We start from the raw sequence: 21,806 nt of genomic DNA, 5'->3' as shown, positions 1-21,806 counted from the left end.
CTTACGTATCGAGGGGAAATCGAAAAGTTCAATTTCAAAATTGCCAGAGCTTATCATACTTATCTTAAATCTACAAGAGAAAATGTTAAAGGACCACGCAACCGAGGATCGTTATAACGCGACGTCGCGATACAGCAGACGTGTAATTCCACTTGATATCGTCGAATGTTGCCGGCAGGCGAGAGCAAATATCGGGCGGACGCGCGCAACTTTTTGTTTCTGTAAATAAATTTCTCCGCGGTAAAACGAGTGGAACAAAAATGGCGAGGAAGCGATAGGTGGTGATTAAAAAAAGAAATGAGAGAAACGAAGAGTGGATTCGCCAGATATATATGTGTAGGACATAGGGGCTTCACAGATGGAAAGATGAGCTTGAAAGAGACAGAGAAAGAGAGATAGAGATGATGGGCGATGACAGATCGGCAAAATGGAAAAAGTAAAATGACTGGGAGAAAGAGAGAGGGGAGGAGAGGGAAGGAAGGGGGAAGAAAAGCGGGTAAATCTCTTCGCGAAGAAAAAAATGGAGCGAGAAAAAAAAATGAAAAAGAGATGAAGGGACGTGACGCAAAAAATTAGGCAAGTTGGCATGTATATATTACAACGTATGTATAATCTATTTATATTAAAAATCGATCGCGATTCTATTCATGACTTGTTCTTAAATAAGAAATCCTTGCGGTAGATTATGTGGGTCACAAAGACACATTGGGTTTCTTTTAATTATTCTTATTCCCGGTTATCTCTCGCTATCCCCTGGAGGCTTTTATCTATCGGGAGAAAAATTTAAACGTATATTGCAGAGAACGTGCAGAATTTTATCGAACAAATTTTATAGCTTTCGAAATATTTCATACTCGGACTTTTCGTTGAACGTCAACGAGAATGCGTCGCTTTATTGAGATATTAGACACGGAATGTGAGTTTAATGTGCTGCCGCTATGCAACCTTTCGCATAAATAACATTTCAACCTCTTGCAGATTCCAGCAGAAGCTGTGATGTCAATGTTATATTATCATTCGCGAGAGTTATCGATATCAGGGGAAAAAGATGAAATATTTTAACCCTTTGAACTTTTCAGCAAAATAATGGTTAGTTTAAAAAAAATTGTGGTGAAACGGAAAACAAACTTTCTTCGTAGTAATCTAAAAAAACTCATGTAATTTATCTCTGACAATTTGAAATCTTCTCACAATGGAATAACAGAAGATCCATTTCGCGCGTAGATGACAGAGAGTTATAACGATATATCCGCGTCGAGATGACCCGATAAAAGAGACAACGGAATTTGGCGAAAAGCACGTTTTCGGAAAAGGTTGCCTCTCAAAATGTAAAGCTAAAATATAATAATCCAGCTAAGAAAATCCAAAGATTTCGATACCTTTCCGAGTGTGCAAAAGAATAATCGACACGTCGCATAAAATTGCCTCTCAAAAAATGGAGAGACCGAAATATAACATTTTAGCCAAGAAAACAAAAAGACTTCAGAACTTCTTCGAATGAATAATTCAGAACTTGAGAATCTTCCTCGATATTTTTTTTTTTGAGATAGATATAATATGTCAAAAATCGATCAATTATCTTTATTTTTCCATTTATATAATAAATGAGGTTTAAATATCGTTAGAATAATTTTAACGAAAAACTTACGAGAAAAGATAGACGAAAGACGAAAGGAAGAGAAGTCTAAAGACGATTGACAAGAATAGAATTGGTAGCGTAAAGCTCGCTGGCTGACAGTTCTCGGGAGAGGACCGGCTTGTATATGTCACGTCACGCGTCTATCAAGGTCGTATACAGAGGTAGTTTATAATTCAACTATTTACATTTCATTGCGTAGCGATAGATTCACTTTGTATGGTAAATATATATAATTGTAATATTTTTTTCGAGCAATATTTCGAGAGAGAAGAACAAAAAATATAAACAAATCATGTATTGTTAATTTATATCCAATATTACTAGAGAAAACGTATTATTGAAATTAACATTTAATTTTATTTTATAAATATTTTATAATATTTTAACACATGTATATACAATATATGTATGTATTAATAGAAAAGCGTGTGCGATATATTTTTCTATTATTTTTTAAAATAAATTTACAAAGACATATAATTCTTTAAATTATTAAATGGTGTATTTATTATTTAATAGTGTATTTATTATATAATAGTGTATTTAATTATTATATAATATACTTTCTTTTAAATAATTCTATAAATAGCGAATGATTCTTTTGAACAGTTATATATTAAAAAGTTTATATTGTGAATTATATTGAGAGAAGAGTAAAATAACAAAAAAAAATAATCTTATATGTAAAACTCAATGTTAAAAATATATTTCGCGAGTATGATTTCTAGTTAGCTATTCAAGTATGTCAAAAATATATATAAAAAAAAAAAATATATATATATATATATATATATATATTTATTATTAATTCTGAAAGAAATATATAGAGACAGAAATATGTGGATTAGCTTACTAGGATTACAGTTTCACATCTAAACAGTTAGTTTGCACGTGGTTTGTGGTCGACATCGTGCAACCAGAGTTGGAAACATCTCGATGCTACACAAGGAGCAATCAAGGCGCGGTAGTGGATTTGTTATAAAGTTTCTGCTTTGTGTATGCGAGACAGCAAACTTTTGCATCCCTACCGTAGAAACTATAACGAATAGAGAGCGAAACAGGTTTCCGCGCATACTTTTGCGGAGTATCGTTAAAATCGATGCTCGCTTTAAGTTTCCAACCGACTTTGATGCGACCAATATTCTGCATCAGAGAGACGGTAGTATCAATCTCAGATTGATTACACGATTATAATTGCGAAAAAGTTACTTTTCATCAAAAAGTCGCACAAGATTCTTGCGCGTAAAGTATTAAAATTTCTAAAAAAATAATATAATGTTAAAATTGTTAATGTGTGCACTTTGCTTAAAAATTTGTTATAAATTATAATATGAGGAAATATGCATTTTATGCGAATTTTACAAAATTGTACTTTACATTTAATACATTCAGTTTATATTTATCGTGAAAAAAAATGGAAACACGTGTGATCTCAATATGTTAAAATTAAATTTTCCGTTATACTAGTTGCATATTGAAAAAGTTTCACATCCGAAATGAAATATACATATTTATTTATATTTATCGATTTATTGTTTGATCGCGATGGCGTCTAACGATATAAAAATCTATTGAAATAATGTATATAAGACTATATAATACAATATATATACAAATATGATGAATAGTAACTTTTTAAACTATTCTTTCATTATACATCAATTGCTATTATCAAAGTATAAACATCATTATAATTTATAGGCAAGAATATAATATAAATAATATTTTTATTTGTTTCATTCGTTTTTCTCGAGACCTCAAAAATTGATTTTGATTAATAATATCATATTATTAGACACTAATAATATCTTATTAAAAGAGAGAGTCCAACATTTTGAACATTTCGGATGTTATGAATTATATGATCAGCAATTTAGTTGTATGCGAGCAAATTTATGAAAAGCATTTTTAAATTTGCAAAATGCATTTTTTATTAGTCTATTTGGGAATAGACATCCCGTTATTAACTTATGGTCTTGGCATAAACTCTCTTCGAAGCATGTCGATAAGTTTTTGGAGTCAATTCGATCCATATAGAAGATATTGAATATTTCACTTTGTGAATCAAAAATAAAAAGTACAATCTCTAATAAATTCATGTCACTTCCTTTTACTGAACAATTTCCTGTCGAAAAGATTTTCAATATCGCGGGAAACCAAGAGAGACAATAGAGATCCGGACGACAGGGATCGCAAATGCGATTTCAATCATCTAGTTTCTTCCTATAGCGCGTTTAGTGAGTATCGATATTCTGAATTAAATAGCACATAATAGCATATGTTGCCCGTAAATTTATGTTAATAATTAAACGTGATCGATAAAATTCAATCTGTTTAGATTGAAATACATGCTCTTGAAATTACGAGGACAAATTTATATCGACATAATTTTTTAACGATGCAAGACGAAAACAAATAATATACGAAAATATACGATAATTAAATTATATCTGATAATTTTAAATTATATTTTTTAAATCATTGGATCGTAATGACGATTATCCAATAATTGTATTTTAGCCAAATTCGTGTACTTCTGTATGTTTTATTTTTTTCCGTTTTCATTTAAAATATATATGCGATAAAATCTTTGGGTATACAAAATAATAATTTAAAAAATAAAAATTAATCCAAACGTATTAGCGGGATATTTGATATATAGAACTAGAAATAACCTGAATATATTTAGATTTAGTTTTAGAACGTAATAACAAGTTCGTATTATTATACTTATAACAATCAAGCAAGCTACTTACAAGAATAATTGGACAAGTTTTGTGGCACGTATGCATATACGTGTGACGCTTACGTAAATATAAGATAAGTAATTTAAAAGAAAAGAGCGCATAAAATGTGCTTCAATGTATATTGCTTTAAAAAAAAAGCTACAACTTTTTGCATGTGCAATTGTAACTTTTCATCTGTTTTAAATATTAATAATTGATATATTTTATTAATCCTTTAATAATAATATTAATAGAGCATTTATTGAATTAATAAATGTGAATCATAATAAAAAAATTTCACTTTTAATTTAAGATATTAAAACAATTAATGCACAATTAAATTAATCTAATCATTGATCAAAACTAGATTGCGAATTTGGTGAATTGGACAACCGCTAAAGATCGAAGTCAGAAACACACATGTAAAGCAAAAAACTATTAGTCTTCTCTATCTGGAAACATGTAGGAGCGTCTTAAATTATTGAAGGCAATTCAATAATTAACGTGTAAACTTCGAAAGTTCTTGACCTGAGGCATTCTCAACTTGGCATATAGTTGACGACACAATTTAACGGTCATTAGTTTAAACAGAGCGCACATTATATATGTAATAATGTCTCGTATAAATGAATTTAATAAGTAAATAGATAAACAATCGAACAAATACAGTAAGATTAATTTTTCATGAATTGAAATCAAAAGTAGTTTCTATGCCTTCGAATTTTTTTATGATTAAACACATAAGAAAAATTATATGCCCGTGTAAACAGTTTAAAAATGCATGCACTGCATTGAATAGCATTGAACAATGTCCATGCAGTTTTATTCATTTTATCGCGATATAAAACGACTATAGCTTTATCAACAATCTACTTGACACGACATTATTTCATATAGCAATAAATACTTCCGCGACTTAAGCCATTTTATATGCTACGGGGTTACGCATGAAAGCAGACAAGGACTTTCGATTTTCACTGGCATATGCTTTCGCAGCACTGATGTACAAGCGCATTTACAGGTGGCTTTTACACAGCATCTATATAATTTTCTTGGGCAGATTCACGTTACGACTGATAATGCTGTCATTCTACTGCGCAGTGAAAAAGTAAACGCCCGCGTCGCCCACGTGCAGTAGTTAGTATCGTCTTGTAATCAGACATATGAGACCATTATTATATGATGGTTGAAAAGCTAATGGTTCTGACCGACACGAGTGTGAGCAACGATATAAATATGTACCGCCATGCATGTCCGTAAACAATTGTACATTTTTTAACTTACTTATTGAAAGATTTCGTTGTTGGAATAATTATTGGAAACTATTCGCGTGGAATTATCGGTTATTACACTTGACAAATTGGTTGTCAAATGTCATATTGCAATAAACAATACTGTTACATAGAATTCTACAAAAAACTTCTATAAAAAACTGAATAGAAATGAGAATTATATTACTTATATTAGGAGGAAACTCTCTCTCTCTCTCTCTTCAAGTTTGAATTTTTTTTTTAAGAGAATGGAATTGAAGTCTTAAAATAAAATGCTCTTTTTGACAGCTAGAGTATTTTTTGCGTTTTTATAAAATGTCTGGAGATAGTAAATTTACTAATAAAACAAATTCAATTTTATTCCGCTGCGACATTCAATAAAAATGTGTACGCTTTACACAAAGTACAAACTCGCAATGTAAGGTCACTTGGTCATATTCTGCTAAAATGGTTTAATAAAAACGATATCGTATTTTTCAATATATATATATAAATATAAATTTTATATATATATATAAATTTTGCAAAATCTAAAATCCATTATACGTTTACTGTATATTATGTATCGTATAATTTAAGAATTATGGTACGCAACGATTGTATATAAAATGTATTAATCTTTATGATTAATACACATATAAGTCCTTAAAAAACACTAACTGGATTACATTACACAAAGTCCATATTTTTTAAATATACATTTGTTCATTTTTTTAAATTTAATATTCTGACTATATTTTTATATTTTCATGTGTATTATGATGTTTTAAAATTACTAGATGGTCAATTTTACCTGTGTCATATATATGATCTGCATATTATTTTTGACGTCACGCTTGACCTTTTAACGAAATTCTTTTTTATTTTTGAAAACCACGTGCAAAAGATTATCTAATATCAAATGTATAACACACACAAACATAAAACTACACAGACTTTATTTTCCGGATAAAATTGCTGGACAAATTATTGTTCCGAGTGTGTTCCCATATTTTTTAATATGTCAGTCATATCTACGGTATTAATTAGCGTCAAAACCGAACTCACGAGTAGGTCAGCATTTCATCGCAGGATATACGAAAATGGGAAATCTAGGGAGAGCTTACAAAAAAAAATGAAGAGCTCGTGTTTGGTTCCCGGTTGCTTCGTCCAACGCGCTTTTCTACTTTGGCTAATGTCGTATATAGCTCTCTCACAGTGATTATATCTTGTATTTCAGAAATATGTGCATATATATCTACACATTAATTTGATTCGCGAAATATTTGAAAAAATTTAAAACAATAATATTATATATAAACTATATTAAATTATTTTCGTGCTTATCATTTTATTAATATTTATTTTTCTATTTGTATTTTGATATTTATATCATTGCTTATAATTTAATAAATGTATTTACATTTGTATGTATTTTGATATTTATATCATTGCTTATAATTTAATAAATGTTGTATGCGTAACACAATAATCATCATTATATTTAAAATATTTATATATAAACTATAAGCAGCTAAAAAATGAAAAGGATAAACTAATAATAATAATATAATAAAATTAAAAAAAATAATCTTAATAAAATTAAATCGCGAAGGAATATCAAGAAAAATATATATTATCAATAAACAACAATTTTTTCTGCTTTCATTCTGCTTTTTATATTGGCTTCGTGCATAAAGATAAATTTATAAAATATAAATTTAATTTAACTTTCTGTAACGCGAAAACTATACCAACATGATTGCGCACGATGTGTAAAATTTTCCACAGTACTACTTATCATAAAAAAAGGGAAAAAGATTTTCGGATGGAGAAACATTTGAATATTTGTCGGAATTTTTTACAGTCCATTATGAGATAATACAGGTATATCGATAAACACACTGATTGCTCCAAAATTTAATAAAAGATAGAATATTTTGTATGAAATATCTGAAAAACATATAAATATCCAACGAAATGCATCGTTTCGGATTATTGTTGCGTGTAATACAATTAATTAAAATAATGTATTGAAATAAAACCATCATATTTTTATTAAAATAACTGCTTAAGAAATTTTAATTTATTATTTCATTAAAAAAATTGCATTTACTATTATTTTTACTCTAATCAATAATATCTGTAATATTTAAATATGCATTTATTAATTGCATATGACTGTTTGAGAATATTTTTATTATTGTTACTTATTTACTTTTTATTTTTAAATATTTATAAGGCATTTAATATTGCAAGTTTGTAGTTAAGATAAGCATTGGCATTTCATGATTTAAGTAGACTAAAACTATGTCAAGTATTTTAAATGAGACAGATATTTGTATTTCTAATTCAAACAATATTATTATTTTTTCAACAAGATGTTATAATTGATGAATTTTTCAAATCATTACATATATTATTTAAGAACTTGATGATATGTATATTTACATGCTGATATTTCTATGTTTTTCGCCATAAAACATATTGAAAATATTTTCATATATTTAGATATATTTTTGAATATGTTTTCACATATTTAGATATCAAAGCAGAGCAAAATGAAAACGGCAGTTTACAATGTCAACCAAGTAATAAAAGAATTGCATGTTACATTTGCGTGAAGCGTGTCGGCATAACTTTTGACATGTTTCTCCAATTATTGCGTGCGTGTTGTTCGCTGAGACACGCGCCATTCCGAGGCGTATCTCAATATTGTAAACTCGTCAACAAAGTTGCCAATGAAAAAAATCCCACTTACGTATCTACGTCTTTCGACGAGACGAGAATGGAACATGTTGATTGCGATTTTTAATTTAACGCAATGTGTTATCGGGCCAATTTCGACGACACGCTTTCCGCAAATGAAAAGCTGCGTGTGAATTAAATAACACTCACGTGTTCGAAGAAACGAAGCTGCCCGACGTACGTCTTACTTTAATTTCCGTCGAGGAAAATGGCCGCCGAATATCCATTCACGAGCAAACCGCGGATCCTTGCAAGCAGCTGCAATCTGCAAGAAATGCAATATTGTATATCGTCTTGATGTACGTAATATTTCATGCGGCAATGGACCGTACCTTCGGTGAACCAATAAATAAGCGAGTGCATTGTTGAAAATTTGAAAAATAAATGCGATATTCGCGCACCTCCTGCGACTTTCGACTCCATGGTCCGACCCCAAGATTCACTGCAAATCAAATGTCATCGTGACGTCATCTGAACGCGAATTACTTCACTCGGCTAGTGATTTTTTTATTAAACGTGACGTAACACAAATACGTTGAATATAAATATATGAATACGAATATCATGTAATATCATGTAATAATTATTTTCACTGTTATTAACGAATGCGTTACAATATTCATGAGCTGATTTGTCACTTTCGACACTGTAGATTATATGAAGAATGTGTTTGACACACTAGTGTGTGTGTGAGAGAGAAGGAAACTCGAGGAAGATCAAACTAATCCTCCGATAATCGAAAAGATTGGGACTCATAACCTCGTTTTACCTTGTCACGACATGATTCGAACCTCGATGATTATAGAGATGACATAATTCCGCTTCTCCTCGATTCTCACCACACTCGATCGCAATTATATCCGCAACACAAGCTTCCGAGCAGCAACGTACGACGCAGAACCACCATTGACCCCCCATACCTGTCACACTTCGCTCCGCTGCCGAGTTCGCGCTGTTGACTGTGACGTCACGGCAGCCATGTTTGATGCCCAAAATGCGTCGGAGCTTGCGGTCGCCGGGAGCTTTTGCGTTGCGATATAACTGCGATCGAGTATGGTAAGTGTGTCGGAAAAAGACAGAATTATTTCATCTCCTTAATGCTATCGTAATCATGCTATCGTAATCATGCTATAGCAAGATATTACGAGGTTACGAGTCTCATATATGTATGTGCGATTTCGACTATCGCGTATGGAGATGAATTGATGAAATTTTCGCGTCACATTCGTTCGCGCGCATACGTATTATTCACATAATCTGTAATATTATTCGAAAATGACAAATCATTTAATGAATATTGTAACGCATTTGTTAATAATTAATGATGACAATTATTATGTGACATTCGATATGTATGTGCGGTTAAGTTTATATTCGATGTACAAATAACGTTATTGTCTTGTTTATGGAAATTATCGTTCGAATGACGTCATAATGGCCATATTTGATTGCATAGCGCAAACTTGGAATCGGATCTCAACGCGCCATAACGGAATCGGAAGTCGAAAGATGCGATGATCTCCGCGCTTAGTTTCATCGTGCTGGTGAATCGTATGCAATTATTTGTGGCATCAGGTCGTTCGTAATGCGAATATAATTTTCATCGAGCTTGGTGAGTACCAAAGAAGTGGAATTAATTGAATTCTATGATCGCTATGGTCATAATTATATCATATATTATCGGTCATCAGAATCACTCTAATCTCATCATTTAAATTTTACACACAATTTTAGGTTTTCAAAAATAAATTATATGTTAATAAGTAAATGTACAAATCAAGAAAAATATCGCGTTAATTTTTCCAAATTAACTTTAGCACAGCTCAAAATTTTATTGTTAAACGTACTAATAAATTACTCGACAATTTTTTTCGATCAAATTTTAATGTCTCATAATACATAAAATATATATTTTGAAAAAGTCAGAAAGAGGATATTTCTAGACTAAACATTTAACCAAATTATATTAATTATTCAAAGTTAAAAAATATTATTTTAATCTGAATATTATATGAAATTTTGCATGATAAATATATAATATACAAGCGATTATGTATTTAATCACGAGCTATTTTATCTGGAATAAGCAAATTTCAAATCTTATCTAAAACCAAAAGCCAAATTAGTTTTTATAAGATATCGCTTGTTTCTTATTTTATTCTCGTTCTTGACCAAAGATAAGAACATCTTAAACAATCCTTCGCAAGCAGTGATCTTATGACCGGAAATATTATGATAAAGAAAAAAACATAAAGAGAAAGTGTAAAAGAAAGATATTCAGAGATCAACATACAGGATAATAAGAGAGACGTATATCGATAGCCTATAGAAAATTTAGAAGTAAATCCAAGACGAGTTCGGAACGAATAACACGTATTTCGTAATTCGTAGTTAGATACAGCAAAACCATTTTTTTCATCTTGCTTGGATAAATGGAAACAATATTAAACAATTAAACGCTTCTCCTTTTCCTGAGATAAGTATCTTTCTTACTTTCTGTTATGTTCTTTTTGTAATAGTATTCAATTTCAGAGAGAGTTTATCTATCTTCATCGATTTATTTACAAAATATGTATATTGATTAAGGGAGTATTAATCATCTTGTTAATATTTTGCGAAAATTAATTTTTCTCAATTATTTAATGATATTTCTAAATATCTTTTTATATATACATATTTTTCAGTTGCTTTTCTCAACATCATTATTTTTTTCACCAATATTTATTATTTAGCAAGGCAGTCATTCGTGTTGAGATTTGTGTTATAACTTTCTTAGATCCTTTTCTTTCGGTTGAAATTCTGTTAGCAACTGACGAATTATTAGCTCAATAGTAATACTTTTTCAAAATAAGAAGTAATTTATAGATTGAGATATATATATAATGAATTTATTCGGCCAAATACTTAATTTTATATTTATTTTTATACTGTGTTTATTAGTCGGATTTGCAAATTTAATTTTATCTGCCTATTTATTTTCTTTGTGTTTCAATGCGTGGAATTTTTATTTGAAGTTTTTATTTATGGTTTATTTAAGAACGGAAGTATATAACTATAGTTTATATATTCTAATATATATAATATTGTTTTTGAACGAAACCTGGAGATTATTGAGAGAGAGACTGAGAATAAATCAGATGTTGATTTAGATTGATACGCTATTTTGCATGTGGTATTTTATCATTAAACTTGTATTGTTTATATCATTTAACATTGTATACATTTGTGTTATATATAAGCGTATATTTATTAAAATATGTGATTTACTCCGTCAATTATTACATTATTTTCTAATAAACATATATATACATAAACATAGAACTTAATCTAACCAAAGAAACGGAATTAATTAAATTCTGATAGCTACGGTCAGAATTATTATATAATATAATATTATGATCAGAATCACTCTATAATATTATGATCAGAATCACTCTAATCTCATCATTTAAGTTACAATTTTAGGTTTTCAAAAATAAATTATATGTTAATGTGCAATATCAAGATAAATAGTATCGTATCAGCTTTGAAATAGTTTTTTCAAATTAACTTATGCAAACAAAATTAGCTCAAGACTTTATTGTTCAACGTACTAATAAATTACTTATTAATTAGAATTTTTTTCGATCAAATTTTAATGTCTCATGATACATAAAATGTATATTTTGAAAAAATCGGAAAGAGGATATCTTTACATTTAACAAAATTGCATCAATTATTAAAAGTTAAAAAATATTATTTTAATCTGAATATTATATGAAATATTGCATGATAAATATATAATATACAAGCGATTATATATAAAGTTACGAGTTAGTTTATGTGAAATAAGCAAATTTCAAATCTCATTTAAAGTTATGTGTCAAATTATAGTTTTTATAAGCTATCTTTTATAAGATAGCTTGTTTCTTATTTTATTCTCGTTCTCGGCCAAACGTGGGGACAACATTTTAAACAATCTTTCGCAAGCAATGATCTTATGACGGAAATATTATGATAAAGAAAAAAACACAAAGAAAGTATAAAAAAAAAAGAGACGCAGAGATCATCATACAGAATAATAAGAAAGATGTATATCGATACTCTATAGAAAATTTAGAAGTGAGTCAAAGACGAGTTCTGAAACGAATAATATGTATTTCGTAATTCGTAGTTAGACACAGCAAAACCATTGTTTTTCATCTTGCTTGGATAAACGGAAACAATATTAAACAATTAAACGCTTCTCCTTTTCCTGAGATAAGTATTTTTTTTACTTTCTGTTATGTTCTTGTAATAGCATTCAATTTCAGTATATCCATTTTTATCGATTTGTTTGCAAAATACGTATATTGATTAAGGGAGTAATTATCATCTTATTAATATTTCGCGAAAATTAATTTTTCTCAATTATTTGATATATAATATTTCTAAATATCTACTTTTTATATATACATATTTTTAAGTTTCTTTTCTCAACATCATTATTTTTTTTATCAACATTTATTATTTAGCAAGACAGTCATTCGTGTTGAGATTTGTGTTTAACTTTCTTAGATCTTTTTTTTTAGTTGAAATTCTGTTAGCAATTGACGAATTATTAGCTCAATAGTAATACTTTCTTAAAATAAGAAGTAATTTATGATATATATATATATATATATATATATATATATATAACTTTATTCTGCCAAATAGTTAATTTTATATTTATTTTTATACTGTGTTTATTAGTCGGATATACATATTTAATTTTATCTATCTATTTATTATTCTTGTATTTCAATGCGTGTGATGTTTATTTGAGAATGGTATATATCTTCAGTTCACATGCCGTTCTAATATATATGGTAACGTTTTCGAATGAAATCTTGAGATTATTGAGAGAGAGACTGAGAATAAATCAGATGTGGATTAATAGATTGATACGCTATTTTGCATGTATTTTATATTAATTAAACTTGTATTATTTATATCATTTAACATTGTATTCATATATGTTATATATATGCGTATATTTATTAAAATATGTGATTTACTTCGTCAATTATTACATTATTTTCTAATAAACATATACATGCATAAACATAGAACTTCAAACCAAAGAAACGGAATTAATTAAATTCTGTGATCACTGTGGTCATAATTATACAAAATAATACAATATAATATAATATAATATTATGAGCATCATAATCACTCTAATCTCATCATTTAAATTACAATTTTAGGTTTTCAAAAATAAATTATATGTTAATGTGCAGTATCAAGATAAATAGTATCGTGTCGGTTTTGAAATATTTTTTTCAAATCAACTTATACAACATAGCTCAAAATTTTATTGTTAAATGTACTAATAAATTACTTATTAATTAGAATTTTTTTCGATCAAATTTTAATGTCTTATAATACATGAAATGTATATTTTGAAAAAATCGAAAGAGGATGTCTCTATACTAAACATTTAACAAAATTATATCAATTATTAAAAGTTAAAAAATATTGTTTTCTGAATATTATATGAAATTTTGCATGAAAAATATATAATATACATGCGATTATATATAAAATCACGAGTTAGTGAGTTTATGTGGCATAAGCAAATTTCAAATCTCATCTAAAGCTAAATGCCAAATTATAGTCTTTATAAGATATGGTTTGTTTCTTATTTTATTCTCGTTCTCGGCCAAACGTGGGGACAACATCTTAAACAATCCTTCGCAAGCAGTGACCTTATGACTGGAAATATTATGATAAAGAAAAAGACACAAAGAGAAAGTATAAAAGAAAGAGATTCAGAGATCAACATACATGATAATGAGAGAGATGTATATCAATACTCTATAGAAAATTTAGAAGTGAGTCCAAGACGAGCTTTGGAACGTATTTCATAATTCGTAGTTAGACACAGCAAATTTTGTATTTTTCATCTTGCTTGTATAAACGGAAGCAATATTAAACAATTAAACGTTTCTGCTTTTCTTGAGTTAAGTATCTTTCTTACTTTCTGTTATGTTCTTGTGATAGCATTCAATTTCAGTATATCCATTTTCATCGATTTGTTTGCAAAATACGTATATTAATTAAGGGAGTATTTAACATCTTGTTAATATTTCGCGAAAATTAATTTTTCTCAATTATTTGATATATAATATTTATAAATATCTATTTGTTATATATATATTTATATATATATATATATATATATATTTATATTTATACATATCTTTAAGTTTCTTTTCTTAACTACTTATCATTATTTTCATCATCAGTATATTATTATTCAGCAGGACAAAGTCATTCGTGTTGAAATTTGCGTTATAAATTTCTTCTACAGATCTCTTTTTTTCTCGGTTGAAATTCTGTTAGCGAATAATTGACGAATTATTAGTTGAATAGTAAAAGTAATTCTTTTTCAAAATAACAAGTAATTTATAGATGGATATAACAATAATGAATATAATATATTTAATATTTTTCAGTTTAATATTTTTCAGTTTATTCTTGAAACAAACACTTAATTTTATAAGGGATTTCAACGAAATACAGATATCAATACATGTTTTTGTAATCAATTTATTATTTTATTCATATTTAGTATTTCGGGGCATTTTATTTTTATATTTATTATATTTTTGTATCGCGTTGTATGCGTCTAATTTTTTTCATGCATGTAGATTATTTGCAGTATATTATTTATTAGCATTTTGGCTCGAAATCGTGGGTATATTGCAAATACTCGTCAGGTATTGGATGGGAATAAATGATATGTTTCATAGATTGATGCGCTATTTTACACATATGGTATTTAATTTTTAAATATTTTACATTTATTTGTATAATCCTCTTTCGATTAAAATATAGTTTGAATTTAAATGTTTTATTAATTGTATACATTTGTGTTATATGTGTGCGTATATTTATTAAAATATGTGATTTGCTCCGTCAATTATTACATTATTTTTCTAATAAACATATACATACATGCATAAACATAGAACTTAATCAAACCAAAGAAACGGAATTAATTAAATTCTGTGATCGCTATGGTTATAATTATATTATATAATACAATATTATGGTGATCAGAATCATTTTAATCTCATCATTTAAATTACAATTTTAGGTTTTCCAAAATAAATTATATGTTAACAAATAAATGTGCAATAGAGAAAGAGAAATATCCCGTTGGTTTTTTCAAATTATCTTTTGCAAACATTGTTCAAAATTTTATCGTTAAATGTACTAATAAATTACTTGACAATTTTTTTCGAACAAATTTTAATGTTTCATAATACATAAAATATATATTTTGAAAAAATCGGAGAGAGGATATCTAAACATTTAACAAAGTTATCTCAATTATTGAAAGTTAAAAAATATTATTTTAATTTGAATATATTATTATTATATGAAGCTTTGCATGATAAATATATAATATACAAGCGATTATATATAAAATTACGAGCTATTTTATCTGGAATAAGCAAATTTTAAATCTTATCTAAAACCAAAAGCCAAATTATAATTGTCTATAAAATATCGCTTGTTTCTCATTTTTTTTAATACTTATTTGCTTTTATTCTCGTTCTTGGCCAAACGTGGGGACATTTTGAGATAAACATCTTTCGCAAGCAGTGATCTTATGACCAGAAATATTATGATAAAGAAAAAGACACAAAGAGAAAGTATAAAAGAAAGAGATTCAGAGATCAACATACATGATAATGAGAGAGATGTATATCAATACTCTATAGAAAATTTAGAAGTGAGTCCAAGACGAGCTCTGGAACGAATAGCACGTATTTCATAATTCGTAGTTAGACACAGCAAATTTTGTATTTTTCATCTTGCTTGTATAAACGGAAGCAATATTAAACAATTAAACGTTTCTGCTTTTCTTGAGTTAAGTATCTTTCTTACTTTCTGTTATGTTCTTGTGATAGCATTCAATTTCAGTATATCCATTTTCATCGATTTGTTTGCAAAATACGTATATTGATTAAGGGAGTATTTATCATCTTGTTAATATTTCGCGAAAATTAATTTTTCTCAATTATTTGATATATAATATTTATAAATATCTATTTGTTATATATATTTATATATATATATATATATATATATATATTTATAGATATTTTTAAGTTTCTTTTCTTAACTACTTATCATTATTTTCATCATCAGTATATTATTATTCAGCAGGACAAAGTCATTCGTGTTGAAATTTGCGTTATAAATTTCTTCTACAGATCTCTTTTTTTCTCGGTTGAAATTCTGTTAGCGAATAATTGACGAATTATTAGTTGAATAGTAAAAGTAATTCTTTTTCAAAATAACAAGTAATTTATAGGTGGATATAATAATGAGGGAAATATTTTATATAATAATTTTCATTTTATTCTTGCAACAAACACTTAATTTTATAATGGATTTCAACGAAATCAACGATTTCAACGATTTTTTCAACAAAATACAGATATCAATACATGTTCTTGTAATCAATTTAATATTTTATTTATATTTAGTATTTTGGGCTATCGTTTTCTTATTATATTTATTCATATTTTGTGTCGCGTTGTTTGTGTGTACGTTTAATCTTTTGCATGCATATGGAGAATGTGCAGTATTATATTTATTTATACTTTCGCGCAAAATGGTGGTTATATTGCAAATACTCATCAGGTATTGGATGGGAATAAATGATATGTTTCATAGATTGATGCGCTATTTTACACATATGGTATTTAATTTTTAAATATTTTACATTTATTTGTATAATCCTCTTTCGATTAAAATATAGTTTGAATTTAAATGTTTTATTAATTGTATACATTTGTGTTATATGTGTGCGTATATTTATTAAAATATGTGATTTGCTCCGTCAATTATTACATTATTTTTCTAATAAACATATACATACATGCATAAACATAGAACTTAATCAAACCAAAGAAACGGAATTAATTAAATTCTGTGATCGCTATGGTTATAATTATATTATATAATACAATATTATGGTCATCAGAATCATTTTAATCTCATCATTTAAATTACAATTTTAGGTTTTCCAAAATAAATTATATGTTAACAAATAAATGTGCAATAGAGAAAGAGAAATATCCCGTTGGTTTTTTCAAATTATCTTTTGCAAACATTGTTCAAAATTTTATCGTTAAATGTAACTAATAAATTACTTGACAATTTTTTTCGAACAAATTTTAATGTTTCATAATACATAAAATATATATTTTGAAAATATCGGAGAGAGGATATCTAAACATTTAACAAAATTATCTCAATTATTGAAAGTTAAAAAATATTATTTTAATTTGAATATATTATTATTATATGAAGCTTTGCATGATAAATATATAATATACAAGCGATTATATATAAAATTACGAGCTATTTTATCTGGAATAAGCAAATTTCAAATCTTATCTAAAATCAAAAGCCAAATTATAATCGTCTATAAAATATCGCTTGTTTCTCATTTTATTTTATACTTATTTGCTTTTATTCTCGTTCTTGGCCAAACGTGGGGACATTTTGAGATAAACAATCTTCCGCAAGCAGATCTTATGACCAGAAATATTATGATAAAGAAAAAAACACAAAGAGAAAGTATAAAAAAAGAGACGCAGAGATCAACATACAGGATAATAAGAGATATATCGATACTCTATAGAAAATTTAGAAGTCAATCAAAGACGAGTTCTGGAACGAATAACATGTATTTCATAGTTAGACACAGCAAAACCATTGTTTTTTATCTTGCTTGGATAAACGGAAACAATATTAAACAATTAAACGCTTCTCCTTTTCCTGAGATAAGTATTTTTTTTACTTTCTGTTATGTTCTTGTAATAGCATTCAATTTCAGTATATCCATTTTTATCGATTTGTTTGCAAAATACGTATATTGATTAAGGGAGTAATTATCATCTTATTAATATTTCGCGAAAATTAATTTTTCTCAATTATTTGATATATAATATTTCTAAATATCTACTTTTTATATATACATATTTTTAAGTTTCTTTTCTCAACATCATTATTTTTTTTATCAACATTTATTATTTAGCAAGACAGTCATTCGTGTTGAGATTTGTGTTTAACTTTCTTAGATCTTTTTTTTTAGTTGAAATTCTGTTAGCAATTGACGAATTATTAGCTCAATAGTAATACTTTCTTAAAATAAGAAGTAATTTATGATATATATATATATATATATATATATATATATATATATATATATAATGATTTTCATTTCATTGCTCCGACAAACACTTACTTTTATAATCGATTTATTGTATGATATATGTATTCTTATAATCAATTTATTATTCGTAATTATGGCTTTAATTTCTTTTTTATATTTTTTATTATTCTGTCTCGAATGTGTTTCTTTTTGGAGAATATATCACATATATATATATATATATATATATATATATATATATATATTATTTTTTTTGTTTGACTTATTTAGAATATTGTTCGAATGGGGAATAAATTCCATGTGGAGATCTCTTAGATTGATATACTATTTTGCAAATAATATTTTATATTATTTAAACTTTTAAATATTTTGCATTTATTTGTATAATCCTCTTTCAATGAAAATATAGTTCCAATTTAAATATTTTATTAATTGTTTACATTTGTGTTATATGTGTGTGTATATTTATTAAAATATATGATTTGCTTTGTCAATTATCACATTTTTCTAATAAACATACACATGCATAAACATATGCGCGCACGATATTTGCATAAAATTGTATTATATATTTTTTATTTTACACATGCTTTAAATCTTCATTTTGCGCACAAATTTTTATATTTTGTGCTCGAGATAAATACTCGTCAAACAGTGTTAAAATGTTGAATATAAATTGTATCGCGAATGTAAAATGTTTCAATGAGGATTGATGGATTAAAATTGAACGATGCGGCAGATTCTGCAGATATAATCATAGTTTTTTTATTGTACGGTTGATTTTTTCAATGGACTTTGATGCATGCATAATATATAAGTCATTATTGCTTCTTTTATAATATGAATCGTATAGCTTTCACTTGACATTTCGTATTTTTTGGATTTTAAATTTTGAGGAGGGGAGGCAGAGAGAGAAATTCGACTTGTATTGAGCCTTTACCTTATTCTCATTTATACATTTCAAATATTTTGAAAAAAATATTATTATATATAATTATTATTATATATATTTTGTGAAATATTGATAATCGCATTTAAATAAATTTCGTAACGATTTTAACATGCGGTGTATATTTAGCGTCACTATTAAAAGAAAAGTCGTTCGTCTCTAATTCGATTGCTTTGAATGATTCATGCGGGATGATCATAAACCGTGTAAATCGCGGCTTAAACACAGAACGCGATCGACCGACGATCAATCTCGTCGCGAAACAGCTCGACTGAAAAACCCGCGATAAAGTAAATGATTTTTTCGGTTCAACCGCTACGAACGGCTGATCGCTTATACCTGCGATAAACTCTACACTTCGGTCATACGTATAATAAATCCCGTGGTCAATTTTTATGTAATTTAAATAAAGAGATTCCTCTTCACACAATGAATAAACGACCTCCTCTATCCCTTAAAATTTTTAAAATTCCTTAAAATTTTTAAAATATGAGTAAAATTTTCAAAATATCAATAATTTTCTTTTAATTTTTTCATACTCGTATGAAATTTGACGTTTTGACGAAATCGCGCGCCAGCCCAATGTATTGCGGATTCGATTGAGAAGGACATGCTAGAAAAAGTAATCGTGAATAAAAGTCGCAAAGTGTATGTGGAACACATTGTGGTCACCGGTCGATGCGCAAGCCGCCGTTCAGTCTCACAAACCTGCGTGTATCAAGCTTATTATTTCCCTCTACTTCGCGACGCGATGTTACTGCCCAGGAAAATTTTACTGAAGGGAATAGGGCTGCCGTGCGTGTGTAATGCAGTGTCGATTGCAGAATTTAGTATCGCAACAGAAAATTGCCGAGAAGAGTAAATTCGATGCCTTGATATCTTGTCTGAAATAAGGAAAATCCAGATAAAAACTTTTAATATTTAATTCTTGAAAATAAATATACCCTTAATTTTTATTATATATTTTTTTATTTATTTTCAACAAGATTTCGTAGATTTCGAATTTGACTTCTTTTAAATTAGAAGGTTTTTTTTAATTTTCCGATAAGAGCTTTTTCAGTCATTGATGTAAAACACTTTTCATATCATATCTAATCGTTATACAAGAACTCTATAACTTCGCAAGTTTGTTTGAAATATACGCATGTATATATGAACTTATGCACATAGATTTACACATACTTGTATATGTAACTGTAAAGAATTATTTTTTATTACTATAAAGTGGAATTTATTTTATATATTTTTATATATTATGTATTATAATATATACTACTAATAATTATAATACTAATAATATATAGTACTAATAATTATAATTATAATTATATACTACTATATATAATATACTACTATATATAATATATAATATACTACTATATATAATATATAATATATTCTATATTATATATTTTTTATTACTATAATAAAACTATTAAAAGCAAGCAAATATTAATAGATTAATATATATATTTTCTCTAAAATATTTCTAAAATTAAAATCAAAGAACATAATTGAAACTGTCGTCATGGACAAAGTAATCGTTCTGTTTTTCTATATCCTCATCATCTGTGATATCACGCTTTAAATGAATTGCTCATAGAAAAAAATGCGATGCAAAAAGTAATTAATCATACAAAAATTTTTGAAATGTAGAAATGAAAAAATATGGATGGAGCCCCAAACCTCCCTATCTTTATGTGAGATATCGAATCTGGGATCCCTAACGTGACGATACTTTGTCGAGCACAATCGAGAAGTTTAAATGAAGCAAGTTTAATAAGTACTGCGATGGAATTATAATTCTATCGGTTGAAGATAAAATAGGTCGTGGTCGAAACACATGCCGCGGCGCGCCTCTGTAAATGTACCATGCCGTCGTTGCACTATTTATACGCGCGTAGGTGCTACCTGGTGGAGGGGAAGGGACGTAAGCAGGCGAGAGATGACGGGGGTGAACGAAAAGGGGTAGCGAGGGTGAGAGAGCGCAGGGTCGGCAGTAGGCGGAGCGTGCAATTCTTTACGTTCCTTTTACTGTGCGCAATTTCAGCGCAATGCACCACCAACCGGCTGAGATCAGATGAAAGAGAGAGAGAGGGAGAGTAGATTGCCATGCGCACCCTAAATAATTGAAGCATTAGAGACACGTATCGCACGCTTTAGACGCTCTAGATTTTGCTGCTATCTCCGAAGGGAAGGAAATCGGCGCTTTCTTCGTTCACCCGATATATACATTAGTCGAACACTGTCGCTCTCGATGAAACTGTTGTTAGTCTCGTTATTTCCGCGT

At 27.9% G+C, this 21,806-nt stretch overlaps 2 protein-coding genes across 9 annotated transcripts in view; one reads left to right on the top strand and one right to left on the bottom strand.

Moving 5' to 3' along the window:
- Window positions 1–9,255, bottom strand: part of LOC105255764 (tight junction protein ZO-2) — a 47,869-nt gene extending 38,614 nt beyond the window's left edge. For all 5 annotated transcript variants that reach the window (XM_020028941.2, XM_011265246.3, XM_011265249.3 and 2 more), the window contains exons 1-3: window positions 9,133–9,255; window positions 8,696–8,805; window positions 8,514–8,628 (exon numbers count right to left, since the gene is read on the bottom strand). The gene's annotated coding sequence lies outside the window, so the exon portion shown is untranslated. The remainder of the gene's footprint in view (window positions 1–8,513; window positions 8,629–8,695; window positions 8,806–9,132) is intronic.
- LOC105256685 (sodium channel protein 60E) overlaps window positions 1–21,806 on the top strand; it is a 75,209-nt gene that overhangs the window by 3,730 nt on the left and 49,673 nt on the right. The gene's annotated exons all lie outside the window — the stretch shown is intronic.

The sequence above is a fragment of the Camponotus floridanus genome, unplaced genomic scaffold (assembly GCF_003227725.1).
Source record: "Camponotus floridanus strain SB8 unplaced genomic scaffold, Cflo_v7.5 scaffold86, whole genome shotgun sequence".
NCBI classification, from domain to species: Eukaryota; Metazoa; Arthropoda; class Insecta; order Hymenoptera; family Formicidae; genus Camponotus; species Camponotus floridanus.
This window is presented reverse-complemented; position numbering and strand designations above follow the sequence as displayed.